The sequence below is a fragment of the Uranotaenia lowii genome, chromosome 3, assembly GCF_029784155.1.
Source record: "Uranotaenia lowii strain MFRU-FL chromosome 3, ASM2978415v1, whole genome shotgun sequence".
Lineage (NCBI taxonomy): Eukaryota > Metazoa > Arthropoda > Insecta > Diptera > Culicidae > Uranotaenia > Uranotaenia lowii.
The window spans coordinates 114,790,590-114,814,817 of NC_073693.1; the positions used below are offsets into that span (position 1 = coordinate 114,790,590).

Genomic DNA, 24,228 nt, shown 5'->3' on the forward strand with positions numbered 1-24,228 from the left:
CTCGCCTCCGGCGGAATTTCATCTTAAATCATTCTCTAGGCTAACGACATTTCATTTTACGGATCTATATGACGTTTACGAGTTGAAATTAGTTAATTGTAGACGTAGATTTCGATTTGCAATTCAGTTAATACCTTTTGTATTGAAACTCAAATCTTTGCACACATTAACTCTAAATAACTCGTGTTAAAAATTGGTTTTTACCAAGAAGTGTAACTAAACAAGTTTAACATTTGAAACCAACCAATTAAACTTCAAAATTCATTCATACAATATTTATTTTACACATCACAAATTGGTAGCCATGTGAAAGGTGTTGAACACGCACGATAGTCAAAATCCTAGTATCGATGACTATGACTAACCATTTTGATTGTTAAAAAAGCTAAATGTCATTCAAAATTTTATGCTGATATGAAATATTCCTCAAGAAACCAATTTCAGCCTCAATGGTATTTTTTGTTTCTTATTCCTTTGAATCCTAAACTCCATATCCAAAAAGTTTTTGACATATTACTCAAGGCCTCAAATTTCACATTTTTCCTGCTGCCCAAATCAAAATATGCAATTAGGTTTCTGTCTAACAGCTTTGTTTTTTAATCACTTTTGGAAACAGGTGAAAATCATTTAAGAATTTCTTTTTGACTTTTTTGATAAATCTTTGAAACATAAAACATGAAAAAAAGGCTTCAAATCAAATCACTTTCCTCTAGATCGCAACTAATTTTCGGCGAAAAGTGCTATAGCAGTCTTCTACTTGTTCATGTTACTCCATTTAAATCAAATTTAATTTAAGATATTTTAAGCGAAAAACAAATGCAGGTTTCAACAAATTGGTAAAATTAAATAATATCTTTTCTATTGCAAATTTTCTTACTAGAATCGGGTATGCTGGAATGTTAATGATATATTCCAAGTTTATAAAAACTATCGAATTTAACTTTTCTATATCATGCATCTTAATCATCATCATGATTATTCCTAAATAACCTAAATATAATGAACAAATAAGGAATCAGTTTTTTTTTTAATTTCATAAACATTTGTTAGAAAATCAGTTATCAATGATTGATTTCACTTAAAACTGATTCATTTTTAGACTTATAAACTCCACATAATCGATATTAAAAACGTATATTGTTTAACGTCTTATTTTGTTTGAATATAAAATTCATTTGAAGTTACCGAATTTTATTTTTTTTTTTATTTTAAATTTTCACATGAAATTTCCGATTTTTGTAGTCAAACATTTTTTATTTCTTTAGAAATAATTTAAATAAGTACCTCATTGTTTTTCAAGTCTGCATTTTTGTGCTCTGAAAACATAATAAGCCTACTAGGATAAGTGAGCCTTAACTTGGCATGCTCCTTATCTTGGCATGCCAAAATGCATTTTAGTAATTTACATGTCAAACATATGCCTAAAAATATAAAATAAATCAAACATAAAAGAAAATCGCATTTGTCTACATTCTGCATAGCATTTGTCCGCAATTGAATCCAATTAACTGCGTAATAATTTTTTTTCACATGACGTACTGGAAGTAAAATTACGATTTTCGGAAAAAATCTAAAATGAACCTACCTTGCTAGTGCATCAGTGAAATCACCCATTTCCCAACCTGTACTTTGACAATAAAGCTTTCAATAGAGACTCCAGAAATAAATAAATAACTGAACATATTGTTTTATAAATATATGAAGTAATAATTGTAAACTTCAGAAATGAACTAAACTATTTCAGTCTTTTAGATTGATAACTGGACGAAATAAAAAATTATTTTATGTCTAATTTTGATCACTGGTACTCTTGAAATAAAGTTGATATTCTTCTTTGTATCAAATTAAATCATCATCAAAAGTTCAAAATGGATTTTTTTCCTTATCAAGATTTCACAAAAATGGTGATTAAATATTTCTTCAAATTTCAAATATTACAGTGAAGTTTTTCAATCAAGCATTCGATTAAAAATGAAGGAAAGGAATGTTAACTAAGACGATTAATAAACAAAAATTATAGTTTTGCTGAACAATTTTAAATCATGATTAATTTCTTATCTTTTCTGAAATTTATTTTAGAATTCAGATTAAGTTTCTTTTTTAATCTAGGTTAAATTGATGAATTTTATTTCTATTATTCTTATGCCCGAATCTTTTATTAAAAATTTTAATTCGCATTCGTTTTCTGTGTTTTCAGAAATACTGATGTTACATTTGTAAACTTGTTTGCCTCGTATTTGTTTTTAAGCAAATGTCTAGTTTAGAAAAAGGAACATTATTTTCAATAATTTATTGATGATTTGCTGGAGAGAGCAATGATTCAAAACTTTGAAAATCTTGAATTTGAATTTTGAAACCCCCCCCCCCCCATGAGCGGGTCCTTCGCACGGGCCTGTCCGGTAGGCTAATCCAGTTCCGTTTGCCATTATTGTCATCGAGAGGACGGTTGCTGGATTTAGTCGCCTATTACGACATGGGCCAGTGAACCAGGGGTAGTATTCTTGGGCCGCTACCCCACGGGTGTGTGGATTTAACGGCATAGATTCTATGCTATGCTGGCACTAACACGCTTACTCATCTCTGGCATTGTCCAATCGGCGAGCAAGAATATTGTCGAATGATGAATGAGCGCTGTGTGAGTTTGAGAAAAAAAAAGCTGCGCGCATGTATGTAAACCGGTGATTCCCATCCCATTCCCATCTTATTTCCATCAATGACAAAGGAGGATGAAAAAAAAACACCTGCCAAACGGCAGACGGCCTACGCAGTGCGTTTTTTTTTGGGATTGGGCTTGGCAGAAGGAGTAAAACAATAAACCTTCGTTTGCTAACTGACTCAGTTAGTACACTGGTTAAGTTATCGACCTGGCAAGTCGGAATAAGAATGTTGCGTTGGGTTCGATTCTCACTTTATTTTTTTATTATTCTGGGATACATGTTTTGTCCAGGATCGTTACTTCGTGTCTTTTTAGGGAAAAAAGTTATCAGCTGTTTAACAGGGGTATGTCTTTTGGCATCGAAAAACAATAAATTAAATTGACATCTCTGCTGGTGCCTCGCAAAGTATTGCATTCAAAGTAGTCATGGCATACCTCGCTAGGCACCTAGCAGTGATGTCGATTGAATTTATTGTTTTTAAATGCCAAAAGACATACCATTGTTAAACAGCAAATAACTTCTTTGCCTTATAAAATACGAAGTTACGGCCGTGGACAAAGTTGTTCAGCGGAAAATTTCCTTTTGAGAATTTATGAATTGGCACAAAAACCATTAGCAGGTTCAGTTCCACAGAAGAAACAAAAATTATCTACATTCTTAGAATGAAGACGCCAAAAAACACGCCTTTGTATCCATCAAATGTTTCAGTTAATCGATTTCATTTTCGTGAGTGAGATAATTTCAGTTACTTTCTGTTAGCACTGAATCATTACTTTGTTTATCAGTCGCACGCTATCTAACGAAGTTTGATTTTGCAATATAATCGATTCCAGAAATCCGAGTAACATTTGATGGCGACACCCCGGCAGCTTGCTAATGACATCGTCACTTCCACCAGGGGCTTATCTGGAAATTTTCTCGATCCTGAAAACGATGAAATCGTTGGCTCTGTCGGCACCTTCGGTAAAAAGGAGAGTTTTTCAGTAATCTTTCACTCGTCCTGTTGGGTGACGTTGGAAGCCACCCACACTCCAACCAGATGATGCGCTAGTGGTCACTGATCAACATACGGCGCGGCGGAGGAAAGAGAAACACGCGAACGACGGGCTATGTGAAAAGTAGTCGTGAAGATTGATTTATTGCCGCCGCAGCCGCAATTTTTTGTTGACGGACGGAATGGCCACCTCCCAGTCAGCTGGATTTCGGAAATGATTGCTGATGGCGACCGGACCGAATAAACGTGTACTAGATTGATTGCCAATCGAGTGTCACTGATATGAGCGACCGAATCGTTCACCGTTTCGCCGGAAAGCAATTTCAGCCGGAGCGAGATCAATCAAATTTTACAGCTCGACGAACTTGCGCCCTATCATATAGTGTATATATGTAGACAAACATTAGGACGAAGGCTTAGTCAGATACATCAGGGATAGATATCAGATTAGCTCATCCTTATGTTATTGCGATTTCAAAGGTTTCGGTATCATCGAGAAATGTCACATTTTTGAATTACTGAAAATGTAACCAAGGAAAATACCCGTTTGCCAGTAATCACGTAAATCAAGTCTCTCAAAAAGTTTGTTTAGTAACTGCACCCAAAGAAGAGGTTGCAAAATTGCTAATGCCGCTCGGCGCTAAGGCCTCTGTGCCAAAAATGAGTTGGAAAGTGTACTGCACGAAGATGATATCATTGGAAAAGCACTACTGGCACAAAGACTCGAGCTCCCGAGCAAAATGATGCATGTTGAAAAGACACACACTGCCGGCCAAAAGTTTGGGATCACCCGCTAAAAAACATGCAAATTTTGATCGTTCATATCTCAGCCGTCTTAGGACTTATTGCAAATCTTCTGATCTCATTTGAAAGATAATGAGCAATGGCTATTTCGAAGGTATTTTGCCCAAAAATAATGTTTTAGTTTTGCACCTAAAACTTAACCTAAATTTAGAACATTTTCAAAAATCGCATTCAATATTCAAAGCCGATCATCTCGACATAGAGTGAACCAAATTTCAAAATTTGAGTTGCATTAGAATCCTTATTCTATACTTCTCAAAACACAATCAAAAAATTTAGTGCAAAAATTTAAGAATGCACTCTCAATTAATAATATAGACACTTAAGATATCGTCCAAAAGTTTGGGATCACCCCTCATTATGGTGTATCGGCCAATAGTTTGGGATCATTCTTTTAAAAACATGCAAATTTATCTCATTCATATCTTTCTCATCTGATATCGTATTGCAGATCTAAAGAGTTCATTTGAAAGCTTAAGAATTGTTGTTTTTTTCATAAATTCATTCAAAAATTATATTTTGAAGTGATAACTATAAAAAACCAACCTGAAATAAAATGATTTTTGAAAATTCACACTTATGATTCTGAATTTTTTATGAAAATCGATTTGACATATAATTTTTGAATGAATTTATAAAAAAAACAACAATTCTTAAGCTTTTAAATAAAATCTTTAGATCTGCAATACGACGTCAGATGAGAAAGATATGAATGAGATATTTTTGCATGTTTTTAAAAGAATGATCCCAAACTATTGGCCGATACACCATACTGAGGGGTGATCCCAAACTTTTGGACGATAACTTAAGTGTCCATTTTCTTAATTAAAAGTGCATTCTTAAAATTTTGCACTGAATTTTTTGATTGTGTTTTGAGAAGTATAGAATAAGGATTCTAATGCAACTCAAATTTTGAAATTTGGTCCACCCTATCCCGAGATGATCGGCTTTGGATATTGAGTGCGATTTTTTGAAAATGTTCTAACTTTAGGTTAAGTTTAAGGTGCAAAACTTATACATTATTTCTGGGCAAAATACCTCCGAAATAGCTATTGCTCATTATCTTTCAAATGAGATCAGAAGATTTGCAATATGTTCTTAGACGGCTGAGATATGAACGATCAAAATTTGCATGTTTTTTAGCGGGTGATCCCAAACTTTTGGCCGGCAGTGTACACCGTCTTAGCCGATTTAGGCTTTACAGACTGAATAAATGACGTGGACAACTTAAGATTAACATTATTCACTACATTCAAGCTGAACAATAAAACATTTTATGGGATTTTCATCATATTAGATAATTTTTAAACTGTTGATATAAGGTCATTTTTAAATTTCTCAAACCCTGGTGTATGAAAAGCTTCGTTTCGGTTCAAAACCCATGCATGATTTTTGCAGAATTTTAAGGTAACGTTTCCATGAGTAAAATTAAACTTTTATGTTTGTATGGGAAAATTAAATATTTTGTACTGAAAAATCAACATCATGGTTTTGATTTTTGGTGCCAATTTATAAATCCTCAAAAGAAAATTTTCCGTAACTTCGTATCGGTCTTGAACCAAATAAGTTATTAGGTGTTTCATGTGTGCATGTCTTTTGGCATTGAAAAACAATCAATTCATTTGACATCACTGCTGGGTGCCTAGAGAGGTATTGCATGACCACTTTTCATGCAATGAGTCGCGAGGCATCAGCAGTGTTGTCAATTGAATTTATTGTTTTTCAAAGCCAAAAGACCCCTGTTAAACAGTTAATAACTTTTTTGCTTTATTAGATACGAAGTTACGATCTTCGACAAAGTTGTTCCTTAAGACAATTTATATGTAAATTGGCACGAAAACCATTAGCAGGCTCGGCTCCACAGTAGAAACCAAAAAGATGTTGATTTTTCAGTACAAAATATTCAATTTTCCTTACAAACATAAAAGTTCAAATTTACTCATGTAAACGTTGCTTAAAAATTCTGCAAAAAATCATGGATGAGTTTTGAACGAAAACTAATCTTTTATGCTTCCAGGGTTTGAGAAATTAAAAAATTACCCCAAATCGACTCAGTCTACTGCATAGACTTGAGAGATTACCGCGAAACTCCTCAGTTGCATATAATCAATGTAAGACTTGTCAGGCCACCCTCCTCTGTCTCTAGTCTAGGATTTGTTTGTTAATTTTAGGCTTTGCTAAACATTCACCAATGATTGAAAGAAATTCGCGAAAAATATTACCATTAAAATACAGCTGGAAGAGACAGATTGACTTTCGAATATCTAAACATCAATTAGGCTGTACCAACTAAGTGGAAACAAATTCTGTACATGTTATCTTAACTATCAATCAAACATACAGTTTATCAATTTTAGTACAGCTATTAAATTACCGGGCAGACTGACTGGCAGCGATTGCCGGCCGCAGTAAATCTCGGCAGCCGCGGCTTCTGTAAACACTTCAATGATTGAACAGTGATAAGCGGTTCTGTTTACCATTGGGGTGTTCGATTTCGATTGCCCACTTATCGTTTCATATCGCAGAAACACTTAATCGTCGGCGTGGGAAAACGCCGGAACAACGTTTGTGAACATCTTTCGCGCTTAGCATGCGATTATTTCCGGGTTTCACGCGGCCCAGAGTTTTTAAATAGAAGATACTCTTATTTTTTAATTGGAAAATTATGTTGGAAAATATGTTGATTTAAAGATGATTTTTTAGTTTGTATAGATTGCATGTATGAATGGAAATAATTATTTAACTGTCGGGCAGTTTCCATTTTTTTTTTTCGATAAACTTTTTATGATTTACGACTGTATTTCTGAACTGGACTCCATTGAATGCTGAATCACCTTTTCCGGAAGAAACGAAAAAGCGAAACAAATTTATTCACATATTTTTTCTTTTTTTCCCCACAGATTTCACTCTAATGTTTGAAACCACGGCGCGGATTGCCTAAAAAATCAGTGGGTTGACTTTCAAGTCGTCGCTAATCAGAAAGCCGATTATGGAACCGATCCGATGGGCGGCGGTCAGTCGTCAGTAGAAGGAGCTGAAGATTCGCGAAGCGAAACGTTTTTATTAGGGGGTGAAATGCGTTCCGGTCTCGTTGGCTGGTGTTGGCCTTAGCGCTAAGTTTTTGTGCCAGTGTTTCAACTTTACGACCGAGGGGTTTTTCTGCGACTTCTTGGCCTACGACAGCAAGAAGCGGTACCGTAAGGAGAAGAAGATCTTGTGGATAGTTTCGGATCGGTGACGATCGAGTTGGGGTTTGTTATTTGAAAAAATAAAAAAGCTGATTATAAAGTGGTGACTCCGTAATTGATTGCCGCTGTGTGTTGTGTTGTGGTCGACCGCCGTCTTCTACAATCACCCGTTATTTTTTTGGTACCAACCTGAAGCCGTTGTGTTTGGATGATACGAATTGCAATCCGACGAGGACCTGTCCAGTTCCATCGCACCCGAAGAACCCCTAGAGCACCAACATAGTATAACCTTGGAGAACACCGTAGTCACTTCGCTTCTAGGTTAGTTCGTTTATAATTTAAGACTCAAAATAACTTTAACACTGTCAGCTTCTGATACCATATATGGAAATACTGGCATCGATGGTATTCAATCGTTCAGCTAATCTCAATGGAACATAGGTAGACGAATTCTCCAAAAATGATGACTAAGTCAATGGTTTGTTTTATAATTCGTAGAATGGCACATGATTCAATGAAAGCAATATGCAAATTTAGTAAGGTTTCCGGTAATTCCGTTGGATCGTCGATTTGCTTTCTTGCGAATTGATCTTCGATGAGGGAGCAAATGTAACATATTGTTCGCAAACTGCTTTCAATTAAAATATGATACGTGGATTACCGATTTTCATGACGTCAAACCTCACCAACTTTTGTCGTGATAACAGTGCTGAAACGAATACATAAGTATATTAGACTGGTCCAGTTGGGACCATAAATAGTATCAAATGCTTATTAAGTAAGTAAGGGAAACAACTGTGAAAATTTTGGTGGCTCTAGGATTTTACATGGGCTGTAGCAAAGTATAAGTTTGTATGGAAAAGATACATTTTCGTTTGAAAATCCTACAGCCTCAGTTTTGCGCTGTAATCAATTTCTTGAAATGCATCTTAATGCCGAAAATTAAAAGAACAACTCGATTGGAGACCGTAAACCCTTAAGATGCTACAATTAAAAAAATGTGACGGTTTCAAAAATAAGACGAACCTCATTTCCGAAAGGAGTAAGTTTTCGAAAAAAAAAATCTTTTTTAGCTGTTTTTAAATTTAGTTGACTGTAGAAAATGAAATAAAAAAAATCTATTTTTCTGCTAACGTTGGATACATAAACCAGAATAGTTATTAATGCAATAAGTTTAAAAGAATTGATTTTTTAGCACGAGTCTTAAATTGTTAAACAAGGTTTGCCGCATTTTATAATTACGTCGAGTGCTGAGAAAATCGAATTTTGCAACTAACTAGATACAAAATTCGGAAAATTCGCTTGTATTCCATTAATCAACCTACACGAAGCGCATTTTGACAAATAACCCCATGTGGACGACCATGCAGTTTTTTCTGAAAGTTTTTTTATCTAGTAAGTTGTAGATTGTACTTTTGCAAAGAAAAAACCGTATAAAAACAACACCTTTCGATACCGTTTTCTTGATTAAGATTCTTAATTAATTAATTAATACCGTTTTCAGAGTCGAAAAGTTCAGTTTTCAGCACTGAATTACATAAATCTATTTTTTTTATGACCTTAAAACGCCTCGAAGAAGACATGCAATTCCATTATGCAAAATTCATATTCCTTAGCAAACAAAGAAGGTGGAAATACTCTTATCGAATACTCAAACTTTTGGTGTCGAAAACTAGAGTTGAATGTCAAAAACGAGAACATCGAGAAGTATTAGAAATAAGTAAGTAAAAACTTTGTTTTGAAACTTTTAATCAATACAAAAACTGCAGTTTGAAAAAAAAAATCTTATCCTTGAATTCAATAACATTTGATGAACAATGAACAATATACAAAACAAGCAGGAAATATCGAAAATTTTATATTTTACGGGTAAAAAATCTACTTTTCGACAAATCTTTATTTCTGTTGCTCAAAACTAGAAAACTATCATCAAAAAATAGTGTTCAATCTTCATATCGAACTATCCAGATCGTAAAATAGGATGGTAATCCGTTCATCAGGAGAATCGGTCCGAAATCGGATACTGTTTTGGTCCGAGATCGCGCAAAAATGGAACACTTTTTCGGACGACGTAAGCCCTGTCAAAAAAAACTGACCGATTTTGAGTTAAAACAGCAATCGGTCCGGTGGTACAATCGCTACCGATCTAGGTAGCTAATCCCGTACGTACTTCGTTTCGCTTTTGACTTAAACATGTGATGAGAAATTTGTGTTTGAATGAAAATTGGGGTGCATTTTTACGACAATATTGCATAGAATATCAAACAGTATTTAAATGGCACTTTTGCTTGAATATCAACCTGAAATTCAAAATAAGAAATTGATTGATCGTCAAAATGAATACCTGTGTACGAATTTTTGTTTTATTCAGTTGCTAAATTATTGCTAAAACATGCATAAGTTAATATGAACGACCCCTTCTTCCTGTCAGTGAATAAATTCGGTCAAAGATCTGAGCAGGCCACGACGAGATGGCAGCGCACATGTTTTTTTTTTCTCTTTGTCGGTGGAAATTGTATTTCTTAATATTTATGAAGTATAAATCGTTTAAAACCGTGAAACTTTGCAAATTGAATTGCCGGCCGATATTCCGTACAAGTGATAATCAATAGTGATAATGTCTTCCTCGGGGGAAGGAATATACCGAGCCTCAAGCATTAAAACAGTGAAAGAAATTATTAGGAGCCGACTAGAAAAAAAACAAATCTACAGAAATGCACTCTCCTACATTCGGTGAGTTCGTTCCATGATTACACATATATCTATATATATAAAAAGCAATTTCTGTATGTTTGTTTGTTTGTTTATTTGTTTGTTTCTCCTCTATAGGCTCAGCCGTCTTAAGAGCTAGAGGTCTGAAATTTGGCATGGATGCTTATGGAACTAAAAAAGATGAAAAATGTTTTCAGATTTTTGGATGACCCCTTCTGAAGGGGGTCGTCCATACAAGACAAATATTGTTTTCGCGATATTGACATCATTTTTTGTCGGATTGTGTTGAAAATTTGCACATGAGTGTTTTAAAAGACAAGCAATCGATTTCAGGTGTCAAATTTTGTGTAAGGGGTCGGCCAAAGGGGTCGTCCATATTAACTGTTTGCTGTTTTTACGATACTGACGTTATTATACATCCTATTCAGATGAAAATTGGTACACGATAGTTTTGAGTGACGTGCAATCGATTTGAGGTATAAAATTCAGTGTAAGGTGCCGGCAAAAGGGGTCGTCCATATTAACTTTTCAATATCTTGGTTATAATGACTTTTTTATACATCGAATTGGGATGACAATTCGCACATAGGAGTTATTAGGGACAAACAATTGATTTCACTCGTCCATATTAACTATTCACTGTTAATGTGATATTGTCGTTATTATACATCGGATTCAGATGAAAATTGCTACACGATAGTTTTGAGGGACGGTCAATCGATTTCAGGTACTAAATTTAGTGTAAGGGGCCGGCAAAGAGGGTCGTCCTTATTAACTTTTCAATATTTTTGCGATATTTTCTTTATTATACATCGGATTGGGATGAAAATTTGCACACGGTAGTTTTCAGGGACGAGCAATCGATTCCAGATGTCAAATGTTTTGCCAGGGGTCGACGAAAGGGGTCGTACATATAAATTAATTTTTCACTGTTTTTGCAATATTGACGTTATTATGCAATGGATTGCTTTGAAAATTTGCACACGGGAGTTTTGAGGGACGGGTAATCGATTTCAGGTATCAAAGATTGTATAAGAGGCCACCGCAAGGTGTTTAACTTTTTGGCAATAATTGCGTTGTTATGCAACGATCGAGTTGAAATTTATACACGGGGGTGTTTGGACGGAAAATTGATCCCTGATTTAAAATTTAGTAGCAGACGACAGAAAAAGTGATCCCAATATTTTTGCAATTATTACTTAACAATGAATTCGGAAGTACATCTGATAAATGCTTGGCAAATGACTTTCATACAAACAGTTCATGACATATTCCAAGTTAAAGGCGAAACGGAGTTCGTATGGGATCAGCTAGTTTTAAATATAATTAAAACAATTGTTGGTTCCTGGAGTTTGCACCTTTTCATTTGGAATTTGGCTTCTTGAATCTTTTATTTTGGTTTCTTTACCTCTATGAACAATTCCCACTGGCATTTCATGGAAAAGGCGTCGGGATTCATATCGGGATATTGTAAAATGTGAAGGAATATAAACCGGATTTAATCAAGAATTCAATCAAATTTATTTTGATTCAAGAAGTAAACATTATCATAAACATATATTAGTAACGTTATTTGTGTGATTGTGGTAAAAAATGCATTGAGAGGTCGTGGGCTGTTACGATTTTATGTTTATGCAAGCAGAGTGCTGAAGAAACGTTTTTCTTCAACTACGGAATTACCATCAGCTTAGTGAACTTGACATTGACTTGCCACGGTGTGCATTTTGGTATCAAATTGATTCTCAATAACAACACTTGAAATAAGTACTGAATCCAGGTACTTATTTTGGCATCTTGTGTTGGATTTGATTGTTAGTTGTACCTCGTGTATCAGCCAATGCAAGATGTGTGTAGTCACCCAATGCTATGCTATGCTATGCTATGAACGACCCCTTCTTCCTGTCGACCTATATAAAATTTGAAATCAGGAATCAATTGCCTGTTCTGTAAAACTCCCGTGTATGAATTTTCGTCTCGATGCGGTGCATAATTAAGTCATTTTTGCAAAAGCATTCAACAATAATATGGACGACCAATTTTGCCGACCTCTTGCTCAATATTTGACACCTTAAATCATTTGCCTGTGCTGTAAATTTCCTATGTACAAATTTTCGTTCCAACCCACAACTCACAACCACGACTATATCACGAAAACAGTTATCAATTCATAGGGACGAGTCCTTTTTCCGTACCCCGATCCAAAATTGGATACCTATAATAATTCCGTTCCTCAAAACTTCCTTGTACAAAATTCCATTTCAATCTGATGCACAATCTCGCCGATATCGTAAAAACTGTCAATAATAAATATGGACGACCGCTTTTACCGAACCCTGATCCCAATATGCACGCATGCCAAATTTCAGCTCTCATAAGTCTGAGGCTGAGCATATTCAAGACAAACACACAATCAAACGAACAAACGGAAATTATTATATTAAAAGCATTTAATATAAAGAATAGATGTGCTTTAGATAAAATATATTTTCAAACGAAAGCAGTTTGATAGCCACCGATATACCTACAGATCAAGCGTTGTTATTTGTGTTTTCCATCATGCGCTGCTTTTTTTAAACTTTTTTTTTTCAATTTAGAACGAAATTTATCAACTTTCGAAAAATGGCAATACAAATTCATATGAAAATCTTATTTTCGGCAACCTACAAACAGTGGGGGCCCAGAGCTTCGGCCGAAAGAGGTTAGACCGAATAAGGCCGAATGGTGGTTAGGCCGAAAGTTCACTTGGCCGAATGTTCATCAAGCCTAATGAACGCTAGGCTGATAAGACATATTAATGCTTATCAGCATGTTAGGCCGAATGGTCGTCAGGCCGAATGCGGAAAATTTCGCACATTTGAAGCAATAAGTAGTCAAGGTCAAGAGTTCGATGGAATAGTGAACAATATGAAACCCACTGCGGGCCTTGAAAATGTTTCTCTGAAAGTCTTCGAAGATACTTTGTCTTAGCAAATCCGTTACGAGATGTTATAAACACAAGTCTCCGATCAGGGATAGTTCCAGTTTCGTGGAAATATTCAACAGTTCAATAGGAATATTGAAAAAGAGAAGAATGCGCGAGAGGCATCACTATACCGTCCTATGAAAATGTTGGAAATCCAAGAAAAGGTGCTACAGTTAGCAGTTGAAAGGTAGTTTTTTCGATTCATTGAGTCCGAAGATATACTTATCGCCGAACAATCTGGATTCAGGAGGCAACACTCAACCAAATCTGCAGTGAATTTATTACTTCGTTTTTGGAAGATCAACATTGAAAATGGTAAATACACTGTTGCTGTGTTTCTTGATTTCAAGAGAGCATTTGAAACTATTGATCGGTTGCTTTTAATGGATTTGTTGGTAAGAGTTGGTATCGATGGTACTGTTCTTCACTGGTTTAAGAACTATTCGGAGAACAGAATTCAAAAAAACAAAATATGGATCATCTTATTCACGATATAGAGAAAATAATTTAGCTGTCCCCCAAGGTAGTGAGTTGGGTCCCTTGTTATTCATCTTGTACATCAATGACATGATAAAATGTTTACAATACGGTCGTCTCAAACTATTTGCGGATGACTGCAGTATAGAATCGATATACATAGATACCAAACGTTCTGTTTTCTACAACGAACTGTAGATGTATAATAACCTCCCGCTGAAAATCGAAGGAAGTTCGAACCTAAATGTCTTTAAGAAACTGACAATACAAAACGTTAAACCGTCAATCTAAAACAATGACCAATCCTAGAAAGAATCATATGGATGTGATGAAGATCTGGCGAAATATCAGATAGAAAAATTGTACGGTGATGGACATACGCAGAAGTAAGACGAACAAGTCGTACAGAAATTGATCAAATAATGTAAACATAATTATCCAGAGGATAAATATTCTCTCCTACTCACAAAGAGGCGTATGGGGTGGAGGAAGGAACCAAATGGGCCTGTGGGACCATCACAAAAAAAAAAACAAAAAATGGTTAAGCAGAATGGTCTTTAGGCCGAATGGTCACTAGGCCGATGTAAGTTAGAATGGATGCTTGGCCGATTAGATGCTCAGGCTTACGGTCTCTCAGCCAAACTTTGAAGAACATTCGGCCTTAGGTCTATTCGGCTTAGCGACCGTTCAGCCTGAAGACCATTCGGCATATCATCCTTTCGGCTTTATGTCCTTTAGGCCTAACAGTCTCCGGCTGGATAACCGTCGGCAAAATAACCCATTCGGCCTGATAAAGCATGGATCACGGCAAATCTGGACGCATTAAAACGGGTCTATCTCGGAGCTATATAAACGAAATGAAAATGTTTTGTAATCAAAATGTAGGGTTTTTATTGCACTTTAAAGGAAAAATAAATAAAAAATGATTCGATGTTGTTTTGATGAATTTTCTAACTTTTCATCGAGTACCACCCATTATAGTTTGGACACCCTATTCGCTGACCTCAGCGGCCATTTTGTTCCACAATCTCTTCATCTCTGTTCCATCCCGAGTCGTCCCACCATTCTTCTTCATCTTCTGCTTGACAATTACCCAAAATTTTTCGATAGGGCGGAATTGAGGGCAGTTGGGTGGGTTGATGTTCTTTGCGACAAAATCCACCAGTTGGCCCGATACCACTGTAGTACTTCTTTGCTGTAGTGGCAGCTTGCCAAATCTGGCGAAAACTTTACTGGTCCTTTGTAAGATCTAATGTACGTAAAAAAACGTTTTCAGGCACTCTTCCTTGTACATTTCGGAGTCCATGGTCTTGTTTTCACAAGAACCGGGGTTTTTCGTCCGCAGCTGCAAATACCTTGCCAGATCAAACTTGCAAACTTGTCAACAAAAACGAATTCGAACTTGCCGGGAACATCACCCCGACCAGTGCAGTACACCACTGCAGTGGCTTTATAAAATTTTTGGCCAGAAAGCTGCCCAAAATCCATCTTAACGTACGTTTCGTCATCCATGAGGATGCATCCGTCGTACTTCGTTGGAATCTTGTTGTATGTATAACTTTCAGGTACGTCCTTTGGCTACTAAATTTTGCTTCAATGTCCGGTTTAGTTGCGTTGAATTTCTTGGCGATGTCGTAGTCCGACTACCCTGTGTTTGCCTTGATCGTTCTCAACACCTTCAAATGCAGTTTCCGATCCTTAATTCTACTATGACGCTTGGTATGAACCTGCCGATCGATAGTATGCATCTCACGGAAACGTTTGAGAACGCTGCACACGGTTGATTTGACCATTTTTAACGATTTCGCGATTTTTTAACCCCACCAGGTCGGGTGTTGTGTTGTGAATCAAAGACGCAACCCGACTTTCCCGGTTAATCATAATTACAAGAATATCATATTCATATGAAGTTACAGGTTTCAAATAATTGAGCCTTAAATAATTATTACACCTTGCACTGTGAATATGAACTTTTTACATCTTAAACTGTTTAACAGCTGTTCAAAAGCCAATAGATACAAAGAGAGTGATTTTCGATGTTCGCATGTCACTTTCAAAAGTAAGTGCTCTATCGATCGATGTAGCAGGTGTTTCAATTCAGACTTTATCGTTCCATTGGCAAATTGACCTTTATCGAATTTCCTTGCCCCCGAATCTAACGCAATCAATCCGAGAACACCACCGTCTCGCGTATGTTCTGATAAAATTCCATCAATTCACTCGAACTGATGGTAACTGGTAGGTAATCGAACAGGTCTGATTGTCATAATTGACTGAATCAACAATTTCGTAAAACGTTCAAGGGGAGAAGATGTTTTTCACCTCGACGACATCGGTCGTGATGACAGTCAACAGGTTACCCAACGCGTCGTCGTCTTTGTCGTTGTCGTCTTCGTCTATAAATTTAGCTCATCAACCAAACTAATACAACACAATTCTTGCTGGTTGGCTCCCTCCGGTAGAAATCGTCGTCGTTGTCTTCTTCCTTGAAGGGGGGCGGGTGGATGGTGCACCAGCATTATAAATCGTCGTCGGACTGCCGTCGTTTGGCGCTGCTGGAGATGGAAATACTTTTGCTGTTTCTGAATTACCGAACAACACTATCAACGTGGGGTGCTGTATTTTTAGCTTACATATTGGTAAATGGTTTCACAGTTTCTAAACGGGAGACGGTTTCCGGGCGATTGTGGGCCAACCTTTTACATTGATGTCCTGCGGGGTTTTCTGCACCATTTCTAAGATTGTTATTTTTGCATTGGACTAAATTAGACTAAACGCCTTCGAAAGGTGTGATATTTAAGGAATATCTTAATTTATTTGAAAAAAAAAACAAATCAATGAATTTTTGGAAAATGCTCGCACGTTTTGTGGTAGTAGTTTTTCATGGCGACCGTGATAAATTTATTTTTAGTTGATTCAATTTTATGTGAAAAATGTATCAGATTGTATATGGCTATTATCTTTTTTTCATGGCGACCGTTACAAATTTTATCAACAAATTGTTCTGATAAAAATGCACCGAAAAGTGTGGCAATACAACACAATATTGTTTAGCTAATCTTTACATCAGATTTAATTTTTAAGTTGTGTCTAGTATTCCTTTAAAAAATACAAAAAAAAATTTGTTTATAAATGATTAGAACCGCATTTCCATGGTACGTGTTAAGGATTCGGTTGCGTTTCGCACCACTACCTTGTGGTAAATTGATGTTTTTTCTGGTAAAGTCACTACTTAATAGTCACAAAGAAGGTATATATAGCTCTTGGGTCCGCATGCAACTGCCAACGTCTCGCAACCGAGAGAAACATAAATTTTATTTCACCAGTTTTGCGGCAACGTTTTTTTTTCTATTCAACTTCACATTCTGCGGTGAACTGCTGTGCTAACACGTTAAAAAGTGTAACAAAGTTAACTGTTCCATGCTTCAAGCCAAATTAAAGAATCTAATTAGGTACAAACAAGCCCCGGCAATGGTTGATAATTGCGTTTTTACGAGTTATTCGAATGGGTAGTCAGCGAACATTTTTTACCCAAAGTCAGCCAAAGGTAGCACAATTCTGGCATCCGGTTGGTTTCCAATTGATTGAGCGGGTATTATTTATTTGCGTGGTGCATATAATTTAAAACGTAGCGCTATCAAACCTTGTGAGTATCGCAACTAAGACAAGTTAAACTTAATTATGTCATTTTGCACCATTTAATCGTTGGTTCATCGATCATTGGTCCTGATTTTACATATCTCTAGATTATAAAATCAAAATATGTTTGAAGCCCAACCCAAAATGTGTTTTATAATTAAAGTGGATTGTTTTTTATTCGTTTAAATGAAAATTAAGCTCAACACAGTATATGTTTACCTAAATGTACCATCGAGTTTCGTAAACCCGCATAGCCATGGAACCTTGAAACGAGGTATTTAGCTATCTGTTCTGAAGGATAAGCAACGCTCAAAACGTGTGATCATCACTCACTGAGTTTACGAAAACTGTTCGAAATGTTGTTTAAACAAAGTAACTTTTATTAATTTATAAATAGTCAACCAATCTAAAAAAAGCCCTACAATCGTGCTCTACCAACCTGAACGATTTGAGAACCTGCACCAAGCGCGGGTGCTAAAAAGCTGATTTCCAATGACACTAAATCAAACATGCGTTCCAGTTGCACGGATTGGACGCGCTGGTAAAACCCACAGATTCCTAATAAACGCTTGAAAGATCTCGTCTCGCGGTTTGACTCGCGGTGACAATAAAGTTTCCGTACTTTTGAAAAATGCTCGGAAACCGTAACCCCGTTTGCTTAGTAATTAATCAAATCGAACCACTTGAATAACAAGCAACGTTCTATGGAACCTTGAACCAATACATTCCTTCAGTCAGTTGCGACCACACCGTGAAGCTGAGAGTGTTTCCTACAATGAGAGGCATGAGACGTTCCTTTTAGTAGAGACCTGTGAGTTTGGCAGGCGAGTGTTCTTGACCCTAAAGCCTAAAAAAGCGAAAAATATCACCTTTTTACAGATGACATTTGCTCGATTTTTAGAATTTGTCAAGCTGCTTCAAGCTGTGCACGGCTTCAGTACGTCACGGAGCATCCGTTGCTGAGTACTAAGTAGTATTGGTCTTGAAGTTACACTCGAAAAACAGCACAGAGATCCTTACAGGGACTCAGGTTCCGGAGTCCGGAATTTTTTTGAGAAAATTTGTTTTGCTCTAGGAAACTCCTGCTGACTCTCCTTGAGCAATTGGTGATGGTTTCAAAAATCTTGACTTTGGTAACGAAAACGCTGTGAAGAGTTTTAGTAGCGAGCAGCGTCGAAGGCATGTTCAATACTTACTGAAAAAATGTATTTATTTCGGTTCAACCTGCTAACCGAGATTCCAAAGAATACTACGATTGTTTGGTTGATTCGATTTTATATGAAAAAAGTTCTAGGTTGTTGAAGTACTTATTTATAAAAAGTACAGAAACTTATTTGTCACCCTGTATAAAAATGAATTTCTGTCTGTCTACCTGTTCCCTATAGATTTGGAAACCGGTGAACCAATTTGCGCGAAATTTGACAGAGAGGAGCTTTTGAGGCCGAGAAAGATTCCTATAATAGTTCGAAATCCCTCCCTAAATCTAGATGGGGAGAGGGAGTCTCCCAAACAATAGAAACATGATTGAATAACTTGAGAATTAATGAAGCGAATGGAACCAAATTTGGCATGGGGAATTATTTGGGTACAAGAAATGTTTCTATGATTATCTGAGACACCACCCTCGTTCCAACGAGTTAGTACATAAGAAAATGGGAGGGGACTCCAATTCAATTTTGGTAGTATAAGTTCCCAATTTATGCTAACAAAGCACGCAAATGGAATCAAGTATTTCATGGGAAGGTATTTGGGTACGATACCCTTTCGCAGGCCCGTGCGAAGGACTCGTCCTTGGGGGTGATTATCGAAATTCAATTTTAGCTAGAAATAAAAACAATATAAAAAAATGCACAATAAATAAGGATATTGCATTGATTTCTAAACCATTTTCTTACTCATGCATAACCTTTACGCAAATTCGGATAATTATAAGTTACACTAATGCGATTCAAAATAAATCAGAATCTAAGTTTCACATCAATGTTAGTTCCTGTAAGTAATAAATAAATTATTCAAAAAGATGATCCTTATTCGAAACTAGAAATATTAAGTCAATATTTTCGAAACACAAGAAAACGAATGCGAATTAAAATTTCAAATAAAACCAGATTTTTAAACTTAGCACACGATAATCAGGTAAGAAATTAGCAAAGATGTTTTTTTTTTTCAGCAAAATTAGTTGTCATTTTAAATTACATTTCGTTTCTTTATTTTCAACTGGAGAGTTGTTTAAAAAATCCTCTGTATCTTTTTGAATTTGAAAATATATTCGATCACGATTTGAAAAGTGTATTTTAGATAAGGAAAAGCATATCCATTTTGAACTTGAAATAATTTATGACGATTGAATTTAATTTGAAAAAAAAAATCTAGAGTATCAGGGATCACAGACATTAAATTTTTTATTATATTTAAATTGTTTGATTGTTTGAAGTTAACAAAAATAGTTTTAATATTTAAAATAAAACATGTTCAATTTATCATCATTGACAAAGTACAGGTTAAGAAATGGTTGATTCCTTGAATGATCAAATACGAAACTGATAAAAATAAAAATAAGGAATTCCAAGTTTTGTTGTAAAAAAATGAAAGCACAATGCAAATACTAATTTAGCTAACATTACACATTAAAATTTAGCTTTAAATTAGCTTCTTAGAATCGTTTTTCGTTTTTGGGTTATAGGTAAACATAGGCATAATAGGCAAACTTATGGAAAATATTTAAATTTTTTTTTTAGTTTGACTATAAAATTTGAAAAATTTATTTGAAAAAAAATATAAAATGTTGATTTAATTTATCGGCCTTATCGTTAAAAGTAATGTTCTTTTAAGAGAAACATTTCAAGGTAATGAAAATGAAAATTTATTCCATGAGAAACAATTTTATGGCACAAAAATGCTTCTAATAAAATTATACTTGCTCATTTTGAATATCTATTCAATTCTTCTAACTTTTTTTAAATTTTTAATAACTAACGGTGAATAAAATCAATATACATTTAAACATAAAAATAAATACAATAAGATTTAACATTTTAAAAGAGTTTTTACTATAAAAACGTCTCTTCTTTTTAAAACCTTTTTTATGGAACTTAATTGATAACCCAAGAGACAGCAATTTGGTGCCTATGTTAGATTTAGGCGTCCTGAACTTTTTTTTTCAGGTTTTATCTATCACCTCTTCTTCTGGTGGTATGAAGATTATACGTTTTGAAATGAATCATCATCGAGTGAAATCAAGCACTGATGAACTAACAGTTCTACATGAAAGAAAATAAACTGATCTTGAATTTGTTTATTATGCTTCATTCGATTTATGAATATAATTTTGATGATGATGATTATGATGACGATGAATGAACTGAAAAAGTAAAATTCTTAAGTTTTAACTTAATTCTTAAGTTAAAATTTGGAGTAAATATTTCAGACATTATTAAAAAAAATAAAAAAAAGCTTTTATTTTATTTGATAAATTAGGTCAAGTCTGAAAAACGAATTGATTTTTGCTTTCAAAAATATTGGGAAAAATAGTTATTACTTAAATATTTAGAAATTCGCTGGGAAAAGAAAACAAATATAAAATTTCTATTTTTTTTCGCAGAAGTCAAAACTACTTGCGATCATGGGAAATTTTGATAAAAACTTTTTCTTTACTATATTATAGAAGTTATATCAGAAGAATTATAGAAGTTTTATCCCAGAAATGCAGATTTATCTTAAATAATTTTGACCTATTTCCAAAAATTTAAGGGCACCCAAAGTAATCAAAATTAGCTCCTTATTTCTCACCTCAGAAAAATGTGAATTGTAGCCTAGTGTAATTCATCAAAACACTTTTGAATGTGGAGTTGAACATTTAGTAGATCAAGAAACACAAAATAAAATTAAGGCTGAATTTGCTTTGTTGAAAATATTTCATATCAGCATGAAATTTGTAATGATATAGACGATTTTTTTATATTATCAATATGATAAGTAATGAAGTAATGGAACATGTTTAACTAGATAAACTTATGTAAAAAAGCAGTCTTGTAGAAAGGGTAGTGTTTTTATGTGTCAAGATTCGAGTTTGAATACAAAAGGTTTATTAAATTGTAAATCGAAATTGTCAATTAAAAATAAGTTTCAATTCGTGAACGTTATGTAGTGTCGTCGAATTAAATGTCTTTGGCCTAGAGTGACTAAGGTGGGCTAAATACCGCACCGGAGCCGAGCCAATTTTCTGACATTTTGTTTTTAAACACCTTTTAAAATGAAGTCGTTTCACGTTACTACGTTGAATTTATTTCTTGAACTAAACATTTTACTTGGAAAAAAAATCTCCATCCATTTCGCTGTTGAATTTTTGAACTTATCGACCAAAAGAACTAAATTTTATATGAAAGGGTTTTTGGGTACGAAAAAAATGGGTATGTTTATTAGAGAACCCCACTGCTGGAAGAAGACATGGGAGGCTGCCTTACCAGTTTTTTAGCATGACTCGAAAAAATATCAAGCAAAAGATGCCTTATATAAATAGGTTGATTGTGCGAATATTTTGAGACCCTCCCTTTTCAGGGCGTCGGGAAGAAAGAGAAAGGTTCAATTCATCTTTTTTTCGACATAACTCGAGAACTTCTATCAAACAAATTGAGCCAAATTTCTATGGTTTGTTCGTTAGTATTTCCCGCGTTGGAAGGGAAAGAAGATTGGAAATTTATATCAGTAAAACATACATTTTGTCGTAATTCATAACTAATGAAGCTTCTAAAATCAGAGTAAAAATTTTAGATTTTTTAAACAAATTGAAAGATAAAATTTCAGACAGTAAGATTAAGTCATCTTTATATTGCAATTGGAATTTTGAAGCGGTTGTTTTTTAATTATGTTGTAATTAGATTCAAAATTTTAATTATGTTGTAATTGGATTCAAAATGATGCCCCATAGAACCTAAAACTTGAATAATTAAAAATTATTTATATTTTAATAGGCGTAGCAAAGCAAACCGGGTCAGCTAGTAAATAATATAAACTTTGTTACTTAACATCGAAAAGATTGTCATCTTTACATAAGTGATCTAAAGGGTGTGTCATTATGGTTTAGAATGAATTTGATACAACCGCTGCTCATTCGGATGACGTTGAAACAGCTGATTTCCGCTGTTTGTTGTTGTTTACAGTTTAACTTGAAACTCGGTGTATCGTGAGCTCCAGTTTTCACAATTTTCGTGAAAATAAAAAACATTTCCCGGAAATGCGCAAAAATATTCTGCACAAATGGTGTACTATCCCCAATCGCGTGGAAACTGGGTCCGGTGGACAAAACTTTGGACCCGAAATTCATGCGTCACCACAATCAGACTGCTTCATTTGAGATGTGGCGAAAAAAGGAGGATCTCCTCTCAGCATTGTCCATCGTGCCAAAGTAAGATTGGTTCTAAAGACATTTAAAATGCAGAAGAAGCCGAAGTCGAGTCTAAAACAAACTGATTCCGCCTTCAAAGAGCTCATAAATCATATGATCAATTGCTGTGTGGAAATTAAATGTGCGTTATCTTAGACGACAAAACCTATTACATGTTTGATTACAAAACACTTTCGGGTGACCAGTATTACACTGATCGGGATGGCCAAAGTTTTGACGAGACGGAGACATCAATTTTTACTGAAAAATTCGGTTAAAAAAGCGATGGTTTGGCAGGCCATATGTGAGTGTGAAAACAGCTGTTTACGTCCAAGAGCCTGAATCGTGGCCTGCTGTCTATGATTCGCAAGTATGATCAACCGACCGGATTTGACAACAGTTCACTACTCAAAGCAAAGGACACGATGGATTGGTACTAATCCAACAAAGTCCAGAGCGTCAGTCTTCCGAAAATCAATCAAAACAAACACTCAGGATGCGTTTCCTGTTGGAAACATTCAGATTGTATAATGGGATAGCGCCTCTCGCAACTGCTTCGCCTGGCTGGTATGCAATCTCGATCAGCGCTCCTATCAGCTATGCAAACCGAGTCGCATCATTCAGAATCATCGGTTTAGCAAACATCGCATATCGGAGATGAGTGAGATACAAACTGATCCATTCTGAATGTAGCTCACTCAGTATCTGCCTGAATTATATGAAATTCAAAATTATTTTGTGCAGGACGAGAAAAATCAAACAGTTGTGCGGGACACCATAAATTCTCAGTAGTTTTAACGTGACGGACGACAGTTTAATAAGAGAACTTGTAAAATTTGAAAAACATGGCGAAAGTGAACATCTTTCCATCACAAACACAACTTCAATTTGATTTTGATCATACTGATGTTAAAAAACGTTATAACAACAAATAAATTTATTAATTTGCTATATATCAAATCAAACAAAATACGCTAATGATCGGCTTCATGTATCACTCACTCACTGCCTGATCCATTCACTCCTGATCGAAGACCAACAAGATTCGCCATATGCATTGCGCATTGGTGAGATACCAATTTGATGATGGTGCTGCACTGTTTTGACAGCAAGCATCGTACGAGGTGATCTGTATTTTAGCGATGAATTGAACGATCGATGATCGGGTAGGTCCAGTAGCAATCAATAACGAAACCTGACCGTTGTACGTTCAGGTGCGAAGTGCAATCAGAAATATTCATTGAAAATGAGCGATATTCGGAACACTGCAGAGCGTACCGAAGGAGATGAGTCCGACAAACTGTCCTCCAGCGTGATCGATTGAAACGTTTTTTTGCCCTTACCAAATCATATTTGAGGAAACAGGTGACAAATTGCAGATTCTATCGAAAACTTAGCTGAAGACTGGAATA

The 24,228-nt window shown here is 35.3% G+C and overlaps 1 protein-coding gene across 2 annotated transcripts in view; it reads left to right on the plus strand.

Annotated features, from left to right (window-relative positions):
- The window catches only part of LOC129754598 (beta-1,3-galactosyltransferase 9), a 127,362-nt gene that overhangs the window by 20,457 nt on the left and 82,677 nt on the right, over positions 1 to 24,228 (plus strand). For both annotated transcript variants that reach the window (XM_055750745.1, XM_055750744.1), the window contains exon 2: positions 7,356 to 7,964. The gene's annotated coding sequence lies outside the window, so the exon portion shown is untranslated. The remainder of the gene's footprint in view (positions 1 to 7,355; positions 7,965 to 24,228) is intronic.